Source organism: Scyliorhinus torazame, chromosome 5 (genome assembly GCF_047496885.1).
Source record: "Scyliorhinus torazame isolate Kashiwa2021f chromosome 5, sScyTor2.1, whole genome shotgun sequence".
NCBI lineage: Eukaryota > Metazoa > Chordata > Chondrichthyes > Carcharhiniformes > Scyliorhinidae > Scyliorhinus > Scyliorhinus torazame.
In genome coordinates this window covers 259,274,115-259,296,995 of record NC_092711.1, presented here as the reverse complement: position 1 = coordinate 259,296,995, position 22,881 = coordinate 259,274,115, and the positions used below count along the sequence as shown (strand labels likewise).

Below are 22,881 nucleotides of genomic sequence, written 5' to 3'. Positions count from 1 at the left end.
ACAGCACACAACAAATAAACACCCTGGGAAACATACTTCCCAGCAATCAACTATACAGTCTGCACAAATTTCTCCCCTTTTTCACCCTCCCCTCTTCCACCCCTGCGACAAACAGCTCCTCAAACACTGTCACAAACATCCCCCACCTTTTCTCAAACCTCTCTGCAGAGCCCCTTAACTCATATGTTATCTTCTCTAACCATAAGAAGTGGTATAGGCCATCAACTAGTGGGAAAGATATACAGAAACAAATATGCAAGAACATTACAGAAAGGGGCAAAAACTATCAAGTAGTTATAATGCGGGACTTTAATTTTCCTATTATGGACCGGGATAGTGTAAAGAGCAGCTTCAACAGTGTTGTCAGAATGTTCAACATCAGTATGTTTCCAGTCCAATGAGAAAGAAAACATAGTTGGATCTGATTCTCGGGGTCAAGGGAATCAATTGCCAATCGGGTGACGCTTCGGAGACAGTGATCATAACATCATAATGCTTAGGTTGGCCATGACAATGGACAAGGAACAATCCACAGTAAAAATAATTAATTGGGGGGTGAGTCAACTTCAATGGTGTGAGAACAGATCTGGCTCAGCTAAATGGAATCAAAGGTTGGTTGGTAAAACTATAACAAAACAATGGGCTGTCTTTAAGTTCAGGTACAGTAAAGGAACATTCCCACGATGGGGGAAGCTAGGGTAAGAAAATACCCAGAGCTCCTTGGATGAGGAAAGAGATAGGTATTAAGGTGAAGCAAAAAAAAAGATTCATATGGTGGATGTAAGTTGATAATGCAATTGAGAACCAGGTTGAATGTAGAAAGTTCAGGGGAAGTGGAAAAGCAAATAGGAACCCGAAAGACAGCGCATGAAAAGAGATTGGCAGCTAACATAAAAGAGAATCCAAAATAGGTTTATCTACAGAAACGGCATGGGAAATAGAAGAGTGGGACTGATAAGAAACCTAAAACTGAATTGACACATGGGGGCAGAAGCCATGGCTTAGGTATTAAATGAATACTGTACATGTGTCTTTACCAAGGAAGAAGATGCTGCCTAAGGATAAAAGGCAGGGGAGAGGAACAAAGTGAGTTGCTCTTGAAGAGCTGACACAGGATTGACAGGCCGAATAGGTTCCTTCTGTGCTGTAACAGTTCTATGATTCTATGAAGCATGAACCATTTTAATTGGTGGTCCTGATTGAAATATATCTTGATTGTTTCTCGCCTGATCCTTCAAAGACAGAAGGCCTGGCTGGTGGGAATGGGAATTGTGATGCGAGCTTGATTCCAGCATCAACCCACCATGATGAACCATGTCATGGGCCAAGCTCTAACAGGGATGATTTGAGCAGTGAATAATCTTTACAGAACCTCACTATTGCAAGGACAGCGTGGGCTCTGGGTGTACGATGCATTCTTTTGTGAGGGCCACGAAGAATCCAGCATGAGTTTTAAGGATACAAAGTAATAACATTTATTTACTATAACATATATATATATATATATATAAAACAGCAGCAGCAGCAACTTCCCTTGCTGCACACTCCTTCCTGCTGGTTCCAAATTGGCCAGCTTTATTTATACTTGAAGTTTACTAATGGTTTCTCCGCCCCCCCTCATTGGGGAAGCTCATGCTCCCACAGGATTGTGGGATTGTCATTAGTCCCCAGCCAATGGTAAGCAGGCAGGTTATAACATCCCTCCCCCCCAAAGTCCAAGGAATCCACCGAAGACCCTGGCGAAGGAGGGCGTCGGACTCGTTTTGCCGCAAGCCGGACACCATTTGTACGCGGCGCTGGATCAGGCGGCGTTTAACGACACAGAGACCGGCGCTTCCGTGATGAACGGCGCAACGGTTGTACATCCACGGCCCGTGGACCCGAGGATTCCCCCTCTGATGCATCCTGTGTCTCCATCTCGGAGTCAGAGTCTGCTGCCTCCGTCATGTCAACGTCTCTATCTCCATTCGGTTCTGTAATGACCTGCGCAGGCTTCGAATGAAGATTGTGAGGACTACCTTCCCTTGTCTCTGGTCTCTGCGGCTGTAGAAATTAGCTCCGGGGACGGGGAATCTTTTGTGGGGATACTCTTCTGGACCGAACATGGTTGACATGTTTGCGCTGGAGACGACCCTGGGCTTGCACCTGGTAAGATATAGGGCCCGTTTGGCGAAAGATTATGCCAGGAAACCACTGGGCACCACCAGCAAAATTCCGAACGAACACTGGGTCACCGGGCGCAAACTGCCGAATCGGCCGATGCCGAGAAAATCCCTGTCCCTGCCATTCTTGTGTGCGGCGTACTTTTGCGCTAATGTCCGGGAAAACCATACTAAGGCGGGTGCGAAGTCTCCGGCCCATTAGGAGTTCTGCGGGAGCTACCCCAGTCACCGCATGGGGGGGTGGTCCTATACGTAAACAAAAAGCGAGCCAGTCTCGTGTCCATTGATCCGGAAGACTGCTTCTTTAGGCCTCTTTTGAATGTCTGCCAACCCATTTGAAGCCGGGTGGTAAGGGGCAGTGCGGATATGGCGTATGCCGTTCATCTTCGTGAACCTCGCAAACTTCTCACTCGTGAATGGGGTGCCGTTATCCGTGACCAGCACCTCGGGGAGGCCAGGCGTACTAAAAGTCAAACGCATCTTTTCAATTGTTGCGCAGGACGTTGTCCCCTGCATCTTAGGCACCTCTAGCCATTTAGACTGGGCGTCAATTAATAGAAGGAACATGGATCCTTGAAAAGGGCCTGCGAAATCTGCATGCAAGCGTGCCCAAGGCCGCCCTGGCCATTCCCAGTGATGTAGGGGCGCGGCCGGTGGAAGCTTCTGATGCTCCAGGCAAATGGAGCAGTTTTGGGCCACCTTCTCAATGTCGGTGTCGAGGCCCGGGCCAACATTTTCATTTTGGTCACACCTGGGTGCCCATTGTGCAAGTCTGTTAGTATCAGCTCCTGGCCTTTTTCCGGGACAATCATACGCGTCCCCCACAAGAGGATGCCGTCTTCCACGCTGAATTCTGACAGCTTGGAGGAAAATGCCCGCAACTCGCCTGGGAGCTGTCTATGCTGCCCACCATACAGGACTATGTGCCGAACCTTTGACAGGACTGGCTCCATCTGGGTCCACTCACGGATCTGTGATGCCGTGACAGGCAAGGTGTCCATATAATTTAGGTTTGCAACCACCTCACCGGTCGTGGGGGTCGACATGGGGCCGGTTGATAAAGGCAATCGGCTCAGTGTGTCGGCATTTGCTATCTGCGTTCCTGGTTTGTGCTCCAGAGAATACTCGTAGGCAGCAAGCAACAAAGCCCAGCACTGGATCCGTGCGGAAGCAATGGGCGGTATTGGCTTATCCTCTCTGAAAAGTCCCAGCAGAGGCTTATGATCAGTCACGATAGTGAAATGGCGGCCATACACGTACTGGTGGAAGCGTTTCACCGCAAAAACCACTGCCAGGCCCTCCTTCTCGATCTGCGCGTACTATTTCTCTGCTGCAGTCAATGTGAGGGACGCGAAAGCCATCGGTCGCTCGGCCCCGTTCTCCATCTTGTGGGACAGGACGGCCCCAATACCATACGGGGATGCATCACATGTGACGAGCAAAGGCTTTCCAGGATCATAGTGGGTTAGTAACCCAGATGACGACAATTGTTGCTTTACCCGCCGGAAAGCGGTTTCTTGCAGCTGACCCCAAACCCAGGTGTGATTTTTCTTTAGCAGAAAGTGCAAAGGGGCCAGCGTAGTTGCCAGATTGAGGAGGAACTTCCCGTAATAGTTTACGAGACCGAGAAAAGAACGAAGATGCGAAGTGTCAGTCGGGGCGGGGGCCTGTTGAATCGCACGCACCTTCTCTGCGACGAGGTGCAAACCTTTGCGGTCCACCCGATAACCTAGGTAGACTACTTCCTTTGCCTGAAATACACACTTTGTGCGACGTAAACGGACTCCAGCCTCCGAAAAGCGTCTAAGGACAGCCTCCAGATTTTCCAAATATTCCTGCTCCGACGTCTCTGTAATCAAAACGTCATCTAAGTAGACAGCAACACGTGGTAAACCTCTCAAAATGCCCTCCATAACACGTTGAAAAATTGCGCAGGCAGAGGATACTCCAAAGGGCAACCGTGTATATTCATACAGGCCCCGGTGTGTATTAATCCTTACATATGGTCGGGAGGCAGGGTCCAGCTCCAACTGCAGGTAGGCGTGACTCATATCTAATTTTGTGAACGAGAGTCCACCTGCAAGCTTCGCGTAGAGATCCTCTAGGCGAGGCATTGGATATCGGTTGAGTCGGGAAGCCGTATTCACTGTAAGTTTATAGTCGCCACACAAGCAAACTGTGGCATCTGGCTTCATTACAGGTACAATTGGTGCTGCCCAGTCAGCAAAACGGACGGGCCTGATAAAATCCAAACTCTCCAAACGAGTGAGCTCCCCTTCTACCTTCTCGAGCAAGGCGTAAGGCACCTGGCACGCCCGGAAATAGGGCGGCGTGGCTCCTGGTTCGACTTGGATACGGGCTACGGCCCCTTTTATTTTCCCCAAGCCAGGCTGGAATACATCTGGGTATCGTCCTAGCACCTCAGTTAACCCTTCAGAAACTGTTTGGAGGATGTGCTGCCATTGCAACCGCAAATGGTGCAACCAGTCCCGACCCAACAGGCTGGGCCCATGGCCGCGCACCACGATAAGTGGGAAACGCCCCTCCTGGCGTCCATAAACAACAGGGCTCATTGTAGTTCCTGCAATGTCCAGTGGTTTCCCCGTGTAGGTGGCCAACCTGGCCTGTGAGTCGGTTAATGTAAGGGTCTGTATACCCTGCTTGATGCGGTCGAATGTCCTCTGGGCAACCACGGAGACCGCTGCGCCAGTGTCCAACTCCATCTCAAGCGGGTGGCCATTGACCCGTACTGTCACCTTAATGGGGGCCACACGGGGAGCTGCCACACAATGCAGCTGCAGGCAGTCGTCCTCCGTCTCCACGTCCTCAGGAGTAGTTGCCGCAGATTCATCCACATGGAAGGTACGGCCCCTGGGCTGGTCCCAGTTACGGCCCCAGTTTCGGTCGGAACGACGGCGCCTCTGGCGCCCCCAGGACCGCTGTCCGCGATGGGGTCGGCGCCTACAAGTCTGACACGGACATGGCTCCTCATCCATTGGTTCTGGAGAAGGCTCCCTTCGGGGAGGAATGTCCGACGGCCACTGGCGTCGGTCCGGGCGTTGCCTCACCCAAGGTACCGCAGGAGTGCGGGGGGACGTTTTCGGACGGAAGGGGCTGCGCCCCAAGGCATGCACTTCCATTCCCTGTAGCTCCTGCACTCCTCGTTCTGCGCTCTCTTGGGACAATACTATTTGAATGGCCTGTTGAAAAGTCAATGTTGGCTCAGCTAACAACTTTCTCTGGGTGGCCGCATTGTTAATACCGCAAACCAAACGGTCGCTTAACATTTCTGAAAGGGTCTCACCATAGTCACAGTACTCCACAATCCTGCATAGCCTGGATAGAAAATCGACAAGGGATTCTCCAGGGGTCCTCTCAGCGGTATTAAACCGGTAACGCTGGACTATCGTGGATGGGGTTGGGTTAAAATGTTGCCCCACTATATTCACAAGTTCATCAAATGTTTTGGTGTCCGGCACAGCTGTGTACGTAAGGCTCCTAATCACCCCAAACGTATGCGGGCCGCAGGCGGTGAGCAATATGACCAGCTGGCGCTCGTTTTTGGTGATATTGTTTGCCCGGAAATCCGTTGTGTGTACTGGTTCCAGCTTTCCAGCGCAGCATCAAAAACATCCAAACGTCCGTACAGAGGCATGGTATAATAGAAAACAACTTCCAACCTGTATCCAACAAAAATCCAGGGAGGTGGCTTCAGCAGTGTAGACAGCTATTCACTTTAACCCTCATCGTCATTTTTGTGAGGGCCACGAAGTATCCAGCACAAGTTTTAAGGATACAAAGTAATAACATTTATTTACTATCACATATATATATATATATTTTATATATATATATATATATATATATATATATTTAACAGCAGCAGCAACTTCCCTTGCTGCACACTCCTTCCTGCTGGTTCCAAATTGGCCAGCTTTATTTATACTTGGAGTTCACTAATGGTTTCTCCGCCCCCCTCATTGGGGAAGCTCATACTCCCACAGGATTGTGGGATTGTCATTAGTCCCCAGCCAACGGTAAGCAGGCAGGTTATAACACATTCACATGTATGTGGTTCAGCAATTGTAATATAAATCATTGATTATCTGGCCTACCGTGACTGTTTACAAAGATTAATCATTTTAAGTATAGTATCCCCTTTACAGTTAAAATATCAGGTTATGCTGATATTTTACTTTCAGTCTGTTGCAGCTCTAACTGTTTCCAATTCTGTTGAAAAGTCGGAAATGTTAGCCTATTAATGTTAATTCTGTTTTTCGATCCACAGGTACAGCCTCACCTGCTGAGGATTTCCAGCATTTTCTGTTTTTATTATGATGAAGCTTTATTAGTTTCACAGTGCAAGAGGCGTTTGATTTTCTTCATTCCTGACACTATCATGTTTGTTTTTAGCTCTGAAACTGTTAAATGAGTAATGATTTTGCCATGTAATTTCATTCACATAACTGTTCTCTTCTAATGCCCAATCTATGCACAGTAACAACTTTGAACATTTGTGCATATCGTCCTGAAGGTTAGGATTATTTGGATATGGATGGACAATCAATTTTAATATATTACAAAATTATGACAGGTCCATGATCTGGGTTTCTGTGATTGATGGGATTCTTACATTGAATAACATTTTCATTATTAATTATTATTTTCAAACTCCAGAGGAGAAACAGCAAGTTTAGGGAGAATCTTCTGCAGCCTGTGATATTGTCATCCTGCTCCCGAGTAGTTTGGGTCATTTATTCGCAGCTAGAATTTCCACATTGGCTTTCAATGTAATTCCTGTGTATCCCAATGTCCAGTTTCTGGCAGACATTGTCCTAACACCCAGAACTGCCTTTAATTTTGGTGTAAAATTGACACTAAATTGTCAATCTTATTGTGAGATGTAAATTATGGAAATATGCCATCCTGGTTTAGTATGGTGAGTTTTCTGAGGTTAGCAAGGCATATTGTCAAGGAAGAATCAAACCTTGGAGAGTTATCAACCTTACAAGATAATCCTGCAGTATCCAGGATTCAAGATTTATGTCATGGACATTGGTACGAGCAACACAGGTGAACAATTTTAAGTGCATTAAAATGTAATGCATATTTCCATTACATTTTCTTTGAACACCTCTATTTGTTGGCAATAAATATATTGAAGGTGGGAAAAGTTCCTTGGCTGGGCAAGAAAGATGGAAGTGGGAGGTCACATGATCAAAATTCCTGACACATTAATGACATTTATATCCACAATATCTTTATCCTTCTCTAGTCTTTTATATTTCATTAAGATTGATAAGCCCCGTTCAGCCACATAATGCTTAGATCAGTAAAGATAAAGAGTGCTTTTCTCTGATGGTATGCCTCATGGCAGAGGTCTGAGGGTGACATGAGGGAGAATGGGTGCAATATCTCTTGCCAGAGAAAAAAGGAGTAATCTATTTTCCTCGATAATTAATCTCTTGCTGATTCTGTTGATTAGTGCAATTTCTCAGAATGTGAGATACCCTCCCTGATTTTCATGGAAAGAGAAATTTCACCACAAAAGGAATTTTTTTTAAAGAGAAATTTGCTTTTCCCAGAATTGTAGCTGCAGTGAGACTATGCGATGAGTCACAATGGTCTAATTTTATTAAATTGTTGCTAGTTCGACTCAGTGGTGCTAATTACATAGATTAAAAACTGATGAAAAGAACAATCGATATAAAAAGAGGCTGAATCATGTGTTGTGTATCTCACCACCAGCACCTTTCATGTTAATTGTTGTGATGCAATTTCATTTGAGAATGGTGGCAAGTTGCTAATCTAGTTGCTGCTTGTCCAGTGAAGTTAGTGTCTGTCACTTTGTGCTGGTGGGATAGGTTCGTCAGGTCTTTGCTAGTCAGGACTGATGATGGGAGATGTCGCTTCATGTTAGGAATATGTCAGATGGAAAGAACTATTGAAGACCTTGTGTAAAATACCTTAGCTTCTGCTGAGATTAGGTTAGCTGAGCTCAGCATCTCAACGAGGGAAGATGTCATACTCACTTCCAAGTCCTTTAAACTACTTCCTAAAGCATTATGCCACTGAAAGGGGCTTATCACTCTTAATGAAATATAAAAGACATAAACCTGAGAAGGAACAAACAAATTGAAGATCTGAAAGGGTGCCTTTTGCCTTCCTTTTAGTAATCACTTTGGACACTGGTCCCTTCTAAAATGGAGCCAGCCATGTTGCTGATTTAACAAGGTGGTTATAGTGTTACAGACCCCATTTTGAAGTATGTTACTATCCTGTTAATGCCATGTAATAAATGCCAGACTAACTTGACATGTAATTTTCAGCCGACCCTTCACCCACATTTAATCTTCAATTTCTTTTCCTCTTTCACTATATTTCTTATCGCTTATATTCCTCAAAAAATGGTGCTCCTATGTGTTACTAGAATCCAAGCCAGGTGATGAAGTCAAAACCAAAAACACTGATGTTTTCTTTACTGGAGAAACTTTATTGACTTTATTCGGTCTCATGCTTCTCCTCACGCAACTGTGCTAACCGCTGTGCTACCGTGCTGCCCCTACCTTATACTCTTTTAAAACTAAAACCAATAAATTGAACAAAAATAAGAGGGTGGCAGCCCCTGGTGGGGCAGTACGACTAAAACAAAGAGCCAAAATGAAGCTTAGTTAACTAAACCAAAGGATTGTTCCCGTGGGTGATGATGCTCCCCATTCCCCGCTGCACCCACCAGTCACGGAAGGGTCCTCTTTCTATATATCTGATCAAAGTGCTTGATTAAACAATGTCCTTTCCCTGTGTATTGTAATAATATAAACCATACAATTAATAGATTCCTTTCTTTTGTTAAACATAAACTTTATAACACAAAAATAATTTCAAAACAAGTCGATGGTGGCATCAATGTAATTCGCTGGCTCCTGTTGACATATATGTTACCCTTGTGCCAACTTTGTGTCATTATCCTTTGAGATAAATAGCCTTACCCTACGCTTTACTATCACTTTGTTTGTATTCAGTCAGCCCTTTATGTGCCACAATCTGCTCCTCGTAATTGTCCAACAGGCACTTGCAAAGTGCATGGCGCCTCTTCACTTTCTGTTGCCTGTTCAGATTTTGTAAATGTATAATCAGTGCCAATTAGCATCAAGGAATGTAGACTATTTTGATTCCCATGTTATAAAATTGTTGTTTATACATCACAGTCTATAACTCCACCCATGCCCTTCTCTTTTGTAACATGACATGCCCCTGGATTAAAATTAATTTCTAATGGCCTTATGTGGTGCTGTTAAGGGTCGTTGAATTGTCTATCACACCTAGAATCATAGAATCATAGATTTTTCAGTGCAGAAGGAGGCCATTCAGCCCATCGAGTCTGCACCGGCCCTTGGAAAGAGCACCCCACCCAAGCCCACACCTCCACCCTATCCCCGTAACCCAGAAACCACTTAATCTTTTTTTGGCCACTAAGGGCAATTTAGCATGCCCAATCCACCTAACCTGCACATCCTTGGACTGTGGGAGGAAACCGGAGCACCCGGAGGAAACCCACGCAGACACGGGGAGAACGTGCAGACTCCACACAGACAGTGATCCAAGCCGGGAATCGAACCTGGGACCCTGGAACTGTGAAGCAACTTTGCTAACCACTGTGCAACCTTGCTGCCCCTATTTCAGCCTTGAAAAATCACTTCTCCCTGTATACTGGGCATTCAAGTGTTCAGAAAGAAATTGAACTAACTGTAGGCGTTTCCAAACCCATGGAATGATCCCACATCACCAAAGGTATTTTTGGATATCTCCCATAAACTAACAGATGCGGACCATTTGAAGCAAATTCTCCGCATGGAGTGCCCAAACCAGACCGGATATCCGTTTACAGCACAATTGGGCAGCTAGGATTTTGTGAAGCATACCAATTACTGCATGATTTCTTTCACAAAACCCATTACTAAAGGGACTTCCCACTGCTGTGTTCATGACTACAATCTTCATATTTTCACACATACTTTTAAATTCATCACTGACAAATTCCCCTCCATTGTCAGTTAGAAATTTAGCCCATGTTCCTGATCCAGTTTCTATTAATTTTCTCATTACCTTGTCCACAATTATCCTTTTGCCTTTACTGTATATTATTTTTGACAGACTGAATCTTTACTATTGTTATTCGAAATGTTAGATCTTGTTAAGGAGATACATTTTCCATTTATGTAAACTATAAATCTACAGATTTTCCAAAAACAATTGCCTTATGAAGTTGCATTCGAGCCTTTTTCATAGACAGCAAGGATATTTCACTGGATTCTACATCTGTGCTGCTAAAATAGTTTACCCTGTCTATTTTACACGGAATCACTGCTGTCTTTTGCAACTTTATTGTGTTATCATCCTCGAACCTGAAGTAAATAGAACTTTCACATTTCTTAACCTTATTTTAGCCTCTACTATTTAGAGAATTCAGGTAATACTTCAACCAATTCATTACACATAATGTGGATGTGCACCCACTGTTTAACACAGCACAATTGAATGTGTCTGCAACACGAGATAGACTAAAACTTCACGGTACAATTCCTTCTGACTGATCAATATTATCATTTCCCCTTTTGTGCCTACCTGGTCATGTGCCATTTCAAAACCCTTTTATTAATTTCAGACAATTTATCGCGTAATGATATTGCAAGTCATAGTTGAAACACCAGCTAACCATTCCTCAGTTATTCCTGGGGTTTATTCTCCTGCCATTGTTACCCAATTCCTATCATCCATCGGAGCTACCAAAAGGGTCTTTATACACATTTTCTTTGGTTTGTGGTCCTTTTGTATTGATGCCTGTACCCCATATATAAACAGTTTCAAAATGTTGCCAGCATCAAATCCTTATATTTTGTATTAATGTTGAATGTTCCATTGATGCCATGAAAGTGGCTGGCAATGAATGTTTCCCCAATGTTATTTTAAAGCTTCACCACCTGTTCCAAAGTGTATCTCTTTCTGAGAATTTAACTCCACACAAGACCAGGAGTATATCCATGTTCGATACCTTAGCACCATCCAACAATTTGAAAGCAAGCACTGAATTGGAGGTTTCTAAATAGAATTTTTGTAAACTTGTCTATATCATGTTAAAGTCCAGGATGCATTCTTCTATGGAAGAACCATGCACACGCCTCAACATCTGGCCTTGCTCATACACATTTAACAAATCATCTTTCTTATAAATTTATTCTCATAAATGTTAACAACTTATCCAAACCTTCCACATTGTCCAACTGATGAGCATTTAGCTCCAAAAATACTTTGCATCTAATCCCACTTCTGGTGGAAAGCGGAAGTGCCAAGGCTATACCTTGCTTTTTCTTTGGTAAGAATGTAACCAGTGCCCATATATCGACTTAATTCCTCCATCGGTTGTAAGGCTCAGCTTCACAGAACAAAATCATTGGTTTCAGCCAATCCTCTTCAATTGCAGCTTTTATCTGAAAGTAAGTCTTTGTTTCCAATCTTCATCTTTCAGCCAAACATTCTCTGCTACCAACATTAATAGAATCCAAGACTCTATTCAAAATCAACACCTTTACTATGAGACTTTGTTCAGTGTCATACCTCTCCTCACACACCCAGCTGTCCCCTACTTACCTACTTATGTGACAAAGTGCTTAATTTTTAAAAAATAATATTTTTATTCAAATTTTTACATATTTTCAACACAACCCCCCCTTACAGAAAAAGAAAAACAAAGAACAGATAAATAAACATTTTACAACTACATCACGAATTCCCCCAATGTAGAAACCCCCCATTAAGCAATACTAAACACAGTAGTAAACACAAAGTACATCCCCCCCTCTCTCCCCCACCCCCGTGTTGCTGTTGCTGCTGACCACCTCCTAATGCTCCGCTAGAAAGTCTAGGAACGGTTGCCACCGCCTGAAGAACCCTTGCACAGACCCTTTCAAGGCAAATTTTACCCTCTCCAATTTAATGAATCCTGCCATGTCGCTGACCCAGGCTTCCACGCTTGGGGACCTTGCAAATTTCCACTGTAGCAGAATTCTCCACCGGGCTACCAGGGATGCAAAGGCCAGACAAAGTACTTAATTGAACAATGCCCTTCACCTCTGCAGTATCTGAGGGAGAAGCATTTGATGTTCCTGCCTGTTTTTGAACTGGGAACACTTCGCGAGTGAGACTAACGTGATAATCACTACACTACAGAATCAAGCGGCCCTTCACCTATGCATCCTAACAATATAAACAATATAATTAACACACAATTCATACCATGAACATTCCTTTCTTGCGCCGCCTACACGCCCACAATGTCAGCTTGCATGCCCTTCCTTTTGCCTGTGTCTCCTTTGTATGAAATCAAGGCCGATAGGACTATCTCCTGGACTAACTCATTGCAGGCTAAATTGGATGGTTCATGAAAATTGGACATGGGTATCAAAGTGTGCAATTAATCTGCATTAGTTCAATTTGTTTTTTTACAGCCTTCTTATTTGAATGAAACTGTGAAGAACCAGTGCTGTCGTTCACTGGCAGCTCACAATCAGCAGGAGACCGAGTGTTGTAACTTCCAGGAACAACTTAAAGCTAGTCTGTGATGCTTAAAGCAATCCTGCCCCTCTAGAAGGGGAGGAGAATTGTGATGCAGCAAGTGCTAGGTGTCATGTAGGAGGTGAATCTGACCTGGGTGACAGTGAAAAAATGGCACAACATGATGGAGGGTGTGGACCATGGTTTTCCAATGCTGCATTAGAGGCCTTGATGGAGAAAGTGTTAATCGGGAGATATGTCCAGCTGGGGGCCAGGAGGTCATTCAAACACACAATCAGGACTCAAACCCTGAAAAGCTTGATGCAGTGCTCCATGAAATTCACTGAGTAAGCTGCAGACAGGGTAAGGGGCAAGGTTAGCACAGACATCGGCTCAATAGAGTGTGCGGTTGCACTCTGGTGTTGTTGCAGAGGACTCAGATGAGGATATCGATGGAACAACCTGTTGAAGAACACTGATTATTATGCAGAACAAAATATTTGATGCAATGGGGAACCCGCCAGAATGCCTTTGGTCAATGACAAGGAACACGGAGGAGTTCCACACTAACTTGACAGAGGGTTTTGTACACAGTTCAGAACCAATTCTATCCAATATGGTGGCCAACTCCATTAGCACGGCGCGGCATGGTGGTCAGTGGTTAGCACTGCTGCCTCATGACGCATGACAACATGGGTTCGATCCCGGCCCCGCGTCACTGTGTGGAGTTTTCACATTCTCCCAGAGTCTGTGTGGATCTCACCCCCACAACACAAAAAGATGTTGAGGGTAGGTGGATTTGCCATGCGACATTGCCCCTTAATTGGGGAAAAAAAATAATTTGGTACTCTAAATTTAAGAAAGCTCTATCAACACAACAATGATGCCGAATCTGACGTCCATTGCAGTACAACCAGTAGCCATCAAACGTGTGTGTGTGTGTGGTTCAATGGAAGCTCAGACCAAAGTCATTTAAGGTTACCTTCATAGCTGTGGATTATAGCATGTAAAGGGGCTTGCAGAGTGCCACAGCAGTCCAACAATCTCTCCTACAGTATCAATTATTGCTCAGGAGTTGCATTGGAGGAGTGGCAGTAGTTCTGTGAAGCACAAACCAATTATTCCTCTCTCGGGAAGACAGCACTCCTTGTCCCATCTCTACTACTCTATTAGTGCCAGCCCAAGTTGCTGCCACACAAGCTGAGATAGTGTTGCCTGTCAGCAGCTAGTAGGTCATTCTTCAAGGCCAACTGCAGTCTCCTCCACTAATACTCAGCAGCCCTCAACCAGCCATTGTGGTAGCACTTCATAGGAGCACTATGACTGGGAAAAGCATGTGGAATGCACGTACCAAGGGGCTGGAGAAGGGTGATTTGTTGACGTTTGCATGCAATGTGGCATGACTTCATTAAAAAATTTAATTTTGAAGCTTTATTTTGCATTGTGGCTAAGTGGACACTGTGATGGTGACTAACAGAAAGAATGTACAATCATAGAAATTAAAATGAAATGAAAATGAAAATCGCTTATTATCACAAGTAGGCTTCAATGAAGTTACTGTGAAAAGCCCCCAGTCGCCACATTGCGGCGCCTGTTCAGGGAGGCTGGTACGGGAATTGAACCGTGCTGCTGGCCTGCCTTGGTCTGCTTTAAAAGCCAGCTGTTTAGCCCAGTGTGCTAAACCAGCCCCAGTAGGATAGTCACAACACAGAAGGAGGCCATTTGGCCCAGTGTGTTTGTGCTGACTCTCTGAAGAAACAGTTCACCGAGTGCCACACATTTTTCCTTTTCAGATAATAATCCAATTCCTTTTTGAACGCTGTGATTGAACCTGCCTCCATCACACGCTCAGGCTGTGTATTCCAGATCCCAACTGCTTCCTGCATGAAAATGTTTTTCCTCATGTTGTGAATGCTTTTTTTGCCAATTAATTCAAATCTGTGCCCTCAAATTCTAAATCCTTCAACCAATGGGAGCAGCTTTTTCCTATCTACTCTGTCTGGAGCCCACATTAATACCTCGGTCAAATCATCTCTCAACCTTGTCCATGGAGAACAGTCCTGTCTTCTCCAATCTAGCCATTTAATGAAGTTGCTCATCCTTTGAATTGTTCTAATGAATCTTTTTTGCCACCTCCCGGATGTCTTCACACCCTTCCTGAAGTGCGAAGCCCAGTACTGGACAGAACTCTCCAGTTACAGCAAAACCACTGTTTTATACATGTTTAACAGAACTCCCTTTCTTTTACGCTCTATTACCTCACTAATAAATCCCAGGAAGTTGTCTGGTCCATTAATCTTCCTCTGGATCAGTCTTGCTACCTTCCATGATTCATGCTTGTATACATCCAGGTCCTGACACTCCTGCATCCTCTTTATTTTATATCATCCTTCTGCATCTTTCCTACCAAAATGAATCAGTTCATACTTCTCTGTTGTCATGTGAGAGTACCTTTAAGAAATGGGTGTTTAAGTAATGTACCTTTAAGAAATGGGTGTTTATCAGTGATGTCAGAGTGTGGGTGGAGCTGGTCTGTCTGTCAGCTTTTTACATTCGTTTTAGGCTGTTTGCTGCAGGGTGTGTTTTAGTTTTGTTTTCAGTGTTGGAGTTGAGGCCAGACAGAGCAGGTGTACTGTTGATCTCTCTGCCATAAAAAGACTATCTCTTGATCATTTGGTGAATTCAGAATTATAAATGTTTTCAGTAGTGACTTTAACCTGATGAGCTTCTGTTAAAGGTTTTGTTTTTAAGTTGTATGGATGTTAAAAGGAAAGCTTAAAGGATTACTTAGTGTTGTAGTCTTTGGGGGTTGTATTTGAATTAATGGTTGCTAAGATGTTCACTGTATGTTTTAAAAAGCTTAACTTGAATTCATAGAATAAACATTGTTTTGCTTTTAAAAAATACTTTTCCATTTCTGCTGTACCACACCTGTCGAGTGGGGGGTGTGCTCCCCATACCACAATCTAATAAAAGTTGTGGGTCAGGTGAACTCCATGATACACTTTGGGGTTTTCTAAACCCTGGCCCATAATACTGTGTTAAATTTCATCTGCCACTTGTCTGTCAATTCTACCAACTTGTCCTTTTTGAAGTTCTACAATTTCCTCCTGCAGTTCACGATACTTCTAATTTTTCTATCATCTGCAAATTTTAAAATTGTGTCCTGTACACCGTGGACATTACAATACGTCAGGAAGAGTGGGGGTCCGAGCAGCGTTGCCCCTGATGTGCTCCACTAGAAACCTTCCTCCAGTCGAAAAAACATGACTCTGTTTCCTCTCACTCAAACAATTTTATGCCCATGCTGCTGTTGGCCCTTTTATTCTATGAGGACTAACTTTGCTCTCCCAAGCCTGTTGGGCAGCATTGTACCAAATGCCTTTTGGAAATCCAGGTACATCAATCACATTCATCAGCATTATCCTCATCAACTCCCTCCGTTACCTCATCAAAAGACTCAAGCAAGTTAGTTAACCAGAATTTTCTCTTCACAGATAAGCTGCGCAACTCTTGGCGAATTTGGATTCTGATTCATAAAATCCCTACAGTGCAGAAAGAGGCCATTTGGCCCATTGAATCTGCACCGACCCTCTGAAAGAGCACCCTAACCTAGGCTCAATCCCCCTTCCTATCCCTGTAACCCCATTGAGGGACAATTTAGCATATCCAATCCACCTAACTTGAACATCTTTGGACTGTGGGAGGAAACTGGAGCACCCGGAGGAAACTCAGGCAGGCACGGGGAGAATGTACATGCTCCACACAGACCGAGGTCGGAATCAAACCCTGGTCCCTGGCGCTGTGTGGCAGCAGTGCTAAGCACTGTGCAACCGTGCCACCCGTATTGCTTGTATTGCACTTGGATGAGTTCTTCATGGTCAGCCCAGGTCATCCCTCCACTTTCTCATCTTCCTCTTTCTCCATCTTATGCTTCTGCATCTCCTCATTTGAATTCACAGCTGGTGGACGTTGCTGGAGTTGAATTTCTTTCAGGTCCAATATACAGCTGAGTTGACCTGTAGCCCTTTAAACAATGTGTGTGCAGTCAATGGCACCTTGAGTTGTGGGGAAGCCTGAAATCTTGTTGTAGCAACATGCTTTTTCTGCCAATTCTCTCTGGCAAACTGCAAGATGTTGCAAATAATTTGAGCTCCAGATTCAAAGGAGGCAGATGCATTAACGTCTACCACCGTGGTAATGCTCACAGCCATTTACAATGCAATCCTTGCCCTGCTTTGAAGTTGCAGTTGTGTCTGCAGCAGGTGGCAGGTTTCAGTGAGTACATCTGCAATGAATACATTTTTCATTACTGATGTCTGATCAGGAGGATTGCATCCTAACCATCCTGGGCGAGTATGGACTCCTGCTGTGAGCCCTGCCGTCCATCCTCCCTCTTCCAGAAGTATTTCCAGCTTTGTGTGACTTCTGTTCAGTCTCAAAGTGATGCTCTATTCCAAAGACAGTGGCTGTCCATGCACCCATGTCTGGGAGCAATCAATAATGTTCAGAAGCCTTAAAGTTAGTACATGCCACACAATGCTCTGGAGGCTTTTACAAAGAGTAAGCAGCAAACACTTATAGCAACAGCCAGAAGAACTCTAAAATAACACCATTGGCATCAAATCATCGAATGTCTTGGTCTGCCTGCTCTGCATACTTCCAGCGGACTTCACTCTGCACAAGCTAATGCCTTTATCAATATGATGCCCTATGTGCTTCTCCCCACTTGGGTATGCAGATTCCTTGGATGCCATTTCAGAGCTCTAAGCTCACCGATGGGGCCCAAAAGCAGGCACAAGCGAGCCCAATTTAATGCCAATCAGTTTCCATGATTGCAAAACCAAAAGACTCCTTATTTCCATCAGCAGTTCCTTTCATCTAAAATCTCCACACTTGCACACTTCTACAATGCCCACTTTAAAAAAATATATACGTTTTATTCCAAACTCGAACAAGGTTAGGTTACAAAAACCACCGCCGCAACCACAATAGTCATGCATAATTTGTAACATTTCTCCCTGATATCCCCAAACCACCCCACCCCCTCTCCTTCCCCCCATCCCACACCACTCCCGCCCCCCGGCAACAAACAGATCATGGATAGAAATGGATGCCGCCGCTTAAAACCCTTCCTCTGACCCTCTTAGGGCGAACTTGATCTTTTCCAGGCTCAGAAATTTGTATACTTACCCCTGCCATGCCGCCAGCGTTGCCAACCACCAGTTTAGCAAAATCGTCCGCTGAGCAATCAGGGAGGCTAAGGCCACCACATCGCCCCCTCATCCACTCCTGTAGCCCCAGCAGCTCCGAAACATCAAAAATCGGCACCAAGGGGCACAGCGTTTCTTCAAACTCCACTGTCTCCAACAGAGTCTTGAACACCGCTTCCTAAAAGCTCTCCAGTTTCGAACACCCCTAGAACATATGGGCTTGGTTCGCTGGTCCCTGCCCACACTTCTCACAAAGATCATCTACCCCAGTGAAAAACCCTCTCAGCCAGGTCCGTGTCATGTGTTCCCTGAGCACGACCTTGAATTGAATGAGGCTCATCTTCGCACACGAGGAAGTTAAATTGACCCGACACAATACCTCACTCCTTATCCCCACACTAGCTCAGTCACTAGCTCTCCCTCTCACCTGCCCTTAATCTGGAGCGCTTTTAGGAAGCGGTGTTCAAGACTCTGTTGGAGACAGTGGAGTTCGAAGTAACGCTGTGCCCCTTGGTGGCGATTTTTGATGTTTGTTCCTTTCACCCCACTCCTCCATAGCTAGCAGCTTTTCCAGGAAGGTATCCTACAGTAGTTAGGGGAAAGCGGGCAGCTCCTATCTCATATAGTCCCGCACCGAGAGGTGCCTGAACTCACTCCCTTTTGGTAACTCAAATTTCTCTTGAAGCTTCGCCAAATCTGTAAACTGTTCCTCCAGAAATAGGTCCTGTACTCGCCCTACCCTTGCCCTCCGCCATCTTTCAAACATCGCATCCATCCATCCAGACACAAACCTATGATTCCTGTACATCGGGGCCAGTACTGACGCCTGCCCCAGCTAAAGTGCTTCCATGGCTGACTCCAGATCTCTCTCGATGACACCACCACCAGGCTATTAGTGTATTTCCCCGGGGCAAACGCAAGTGGGGCCGTTACTATAGCCCTTAAACTCCACCTCTCAGAGGAGTCCTGCTCCACACGCAACCATTGCGACTCCCCCCTCTGTCCACCATTGTCTCACCTTCTGCCCATCGGCTGCCGAGTAACAGTGCAGCAGCTTTGGGAGCGCCAAACCCCCCCACTCGCCTCTTACTTTGCAAAAGGGCCCGACTGACCCTCGGTGTCTTGCCTGCCCAAACAAACTTGCAGAGCAGTTCATCCAACCTCCGGAAAAAGGCCTTGGGGAGAAAAATTGAGACTGGAAGATAAACAAGAACGTAGGCAACATGTTCATCCCTATAGTCTATACCGTCCCTGCCAATGACAACAACAAGGCATCCCATTTCTTCAACTCCCCCTTAACCCCATCCACCAGTCCCATTAAGTTCCATTTGTGTATCTTTTCCCAATCATGTGCAACCTGAATCCCCAAATACCGGAACCTAACCTTAGCAACCCTAAATGGCAAAGCACCAAGATTCATGCTCCTTCCCAAATAATTCACCGGGACGACCTCACTCTTTTCTGCATTCAATTTGTACCCAGAGAAGGCCCCGAATTTCCCCAACAGGTCCATAATTCTCTCCGATCCACTTCAGGGGCCTTCTCAAATACCTTTTCATCCACCAGCTTCTCAATCATCTTTGTAACATGGCTGGTGGCACTTGTTCCCTCCGCTCCCTCCGGCAGACCTACGATACGCAAATTCTGGTTTTCCTGGTTATCTACCCTCACCCGCAGTACCTTGTACATGTTCCCAGACATTGATATCTCTGCCTCCAGTGATACAATTCAGTCACTCTGGTCTGAAACCGTCTTCTCCACTTCTTTTATTGTCGCACCCTGTGCCCAAGACGCTTCTCCACTTGATCCAAGTCCCATAAAGAGGTGCTACTGCACCCCTCGACCAATCTCCATGCATCTCCTTACGCTGTTGTTGAAATTCTTGTTTTATGAAGCTCACAGGCTGCTCCATTGGCAATGTGGCCATCGATGTTGACCCATCCCCCTCCGCCATCTTTCCCAATACTGCTGTGCCACCAGGCCCCTGAACTAGGGCTTTCACCGACTTTTCCCTGGTCTGGTGCCCTGTCTTCATTCCACAATGGGGGGAATCCACCACCCTCTTCTCTCCTCACAATTTGTCACCAAAAATCACCCATCAAATGGACAGAAAGCTCCCAAACCAACACCTCCACTCAGGAGCTCCCCTGTGTGCAACCAGTCAAACCATGGCCACCACCGCAAGTTCCCCTACAATGCAAACTTAATGTTACCTCACCACTACTCGCTGGTTTACTTACCTGCTTCTTTCAAGCTTGATTGTATTCACCAATACAGACCTGGGGCTTCATCCAGATTTGTCTAAAGAAATGAAAAATGAAATGAAATGAAAATCGCTTATTGTCACAAGTAGCCTTCAAATGAAGTTACTGTGAAAAGCCCCTAGTCTCCACATTCCGGCGCCTGTTCGGGGAGGCTGGTACCAGAATTGAACCGTGCTGCTGGCCTGCGTTAGTCTGCTTTTAAAAGCCAGCTCTTTAGCCCTGTGCTAAACCAGCCCCTGCAGATTGCTACAGATTGCAGTGAAGCTACAGATTGGTGAATTATTTTAGCATGTCTACACACTTAGGTGCAGAGGATATGGGTGAAAGTATTTTCGTGAGACCTGGGGCGTCATTCTCCGACCCCCCGCCGGGTCGGAGAACGGCCGTTGGCCGCCGTGAATCCCGCACCCGCCCCCGCCGAAGTCTCCGCTCCCGGAGATTGGGCGGGGGCGGGAATCCGGCCGCGCCGGTTGGCGGGACCCCCCCCTGGATTCTCCAGCCCGGATGGGCCGAAGTCCCGCCCAGGAATTGCCTGTCCCGCCGACGTAAATCAAACCTGGTATTTACCGGCGGGACCAGGCGGCGTGGGCGGACTCCGGGGTCCTGGGGGGGGTCGCGGGGCGATCTGACCCCGGGAGGTGCCCCCACGGTGGCCTGGCCCGCGATCGGGGCCCACCGATCCGCGGGCGGGCCTGTGCCGTGGGGGCACTCTTTCCCTTCCGCCTCCGCTACGGCCTCCACCATGGCGGAGGTGGAAGAGACTCTCCCCACTGCACATGCGTGGGAAACTGACAGCGGCCGCTGACGCTCCCGCGCGTGCGCTGGGAAACTGACAGCGGCCGCTGACGCTCCCGCGCATGCGCCGCATTTCCGCGCCAGCTGGCGGGACAACAAACGCCATTTCCGCCAGCTGGCGGGGCGGAAATCCCTCCGGCGTCGGCCTAGCCCCTCAATGTTGGGGCTAGGCCGCCAAAGATGCGGAGACTTCCGCACCTTTTTGCCGGCGCTATGCCCGTCTGATTGGCGCCGGCTTTGGCGCCAGTCGGCGGGCATCCCGCCGTTGGGGGAGAATTTCGCCCCTGGAGTCTGATTTTATCTACCCCCCTCCCCCTCTACCCCCCCCCCCCCCCCCAATGAGGACAGCTTTCGCCTCCCATCCACACATTCCTTTGCCTGTACATGTGTGATTGAGAACTTGCCTGATATGGAATTGTTGAAATGAACATTGCATTTTATTTTAAATGTATTTAAATGACTATCCACATTAATGAGGTGCCAGCTTCACATGAAACGTATTTGTAATTCCTTTCCACTTGTGAAAACAACACAATGACTTAAATTGCATGAAATGTGTTCTCTGCTTACTTGAATATAATGGTATTGTGATGAATTGTTTATTTTTTCTTTCTACATCAAAGTTTCCCAACATTTTGGCCATGGAGACAATGCTCTTTTAATTTTTAGCTCACATTAAACAGTTGCTAGAACTTTAACCCCAAGTAAATGAATAATTTATAAAAATGCTTTCGATTGAGTCAGTGAAGCAGGGTAGCGTTGTGAAATAACATGATGGCTCAGATAGAGCAGCAAAAGAAACAGTAAGAGATCAGTGACACACTGAGAATCAGAGCTGTCAATATTGAACAGATGCTAGCTGTGTGATTTGTTTTTTGGCATAAGCCATAGCCTTGAAGAGCTGGCTGATGCCTAAAGCAAACATGTCTAAAAGCGGCATGTTGTATCTATCACATGGGCTGCAGGGGGCATTCCAGCAACATTAATATATCCACATCTCTACTGTTTTCTTATACATTTTATACCTAGTCTTTCTTGTCTTTTTCTGGCTTGCTTATTTTTCTACTACACTTTCTTCTCAACCCACTAGCTTTGGGAGTGTTTTTAATCTTCCTGGAGAGGGGTGATGATGGAGGTTAGCTATCCCAGCATTCAAAGCAGGACTGAAATCCCTCTATCGGGTAAATTGAGTAGATTTTCCTCATCTGCACCAGGGTTGGCGAATTTGGTAGGGTGGAAGCTCTTGTCAAAAAATCTAACAAAAGTTGCTGGGATTTCTATCAACCCATTTTAACAGATGGAAAAAAAACCTAGCCTCTTCTACCTTATATTGCAACAAGAACATTCATCCACACCATATTCTTGTGCTGCGTGAAGAGAAAAAAGTGTCCTGTGGTAATCTCTTCCTCTCCCTCTCATTCTCCAGCAAGAGCAAACAAGGTAAATATTAGGAAGCACTGGAGCACATTGTGTTCATGTAGCTAATTAAAATCCAACTCTTGAGAAGTATTTTGCTTCTTATACAATCACTGATGAGGAATACTCCTCTTCTGTTCAACAGGTAAGTGCATGTATAATGTACAGTTAAGCACCTAGATAAGAAAGATCCTTAATTAAGTTCCTGGTCTGTGCTAAATTCGCTGACCTCCATTGGGACTGCTACAAATTAGCTTCCGTCTCCGTGGGCGAGAGAGAAAATTGTTAGGCATAATTCATAGTCACGATCACTATCGTGTCACTCCGGTTGTAAAACAAACATATAATTGAGATTCAATGAGGACAGTATTAATGTATCGTTGTTGCTCTCACAGTCGAATAACCATAGCCAAAGCTCAGTCTTAAAGAAGGCCATGACGCTGCTTCTCATCGAGAGGGTAAGTACCAGAGGAATATAGG

General features: G+C 45.6%; 1 long non-coding RNA gene across 1 annotated transcript in view; it reads right to left on the bottom strand.

Annotated features, from left to right (window-relative positions):
• LOC140422773 (uncharacterized) overlaps positions 1-22,881 on the bottom strand; it is a 61,748-nt gene that overhangs the window by 36,569 nt on the left and 2,298 nt on the right. The window contains exon 2 of the long non-coding RNA XR_011947595.1: positions 20,167-20,227. This is a non-coding gene — a long non-coding RNA (uncharacterized lncRNA). The remainder of the gene's footprint in view (positions 1-20,166; positions 20,228-22,881) is intronic.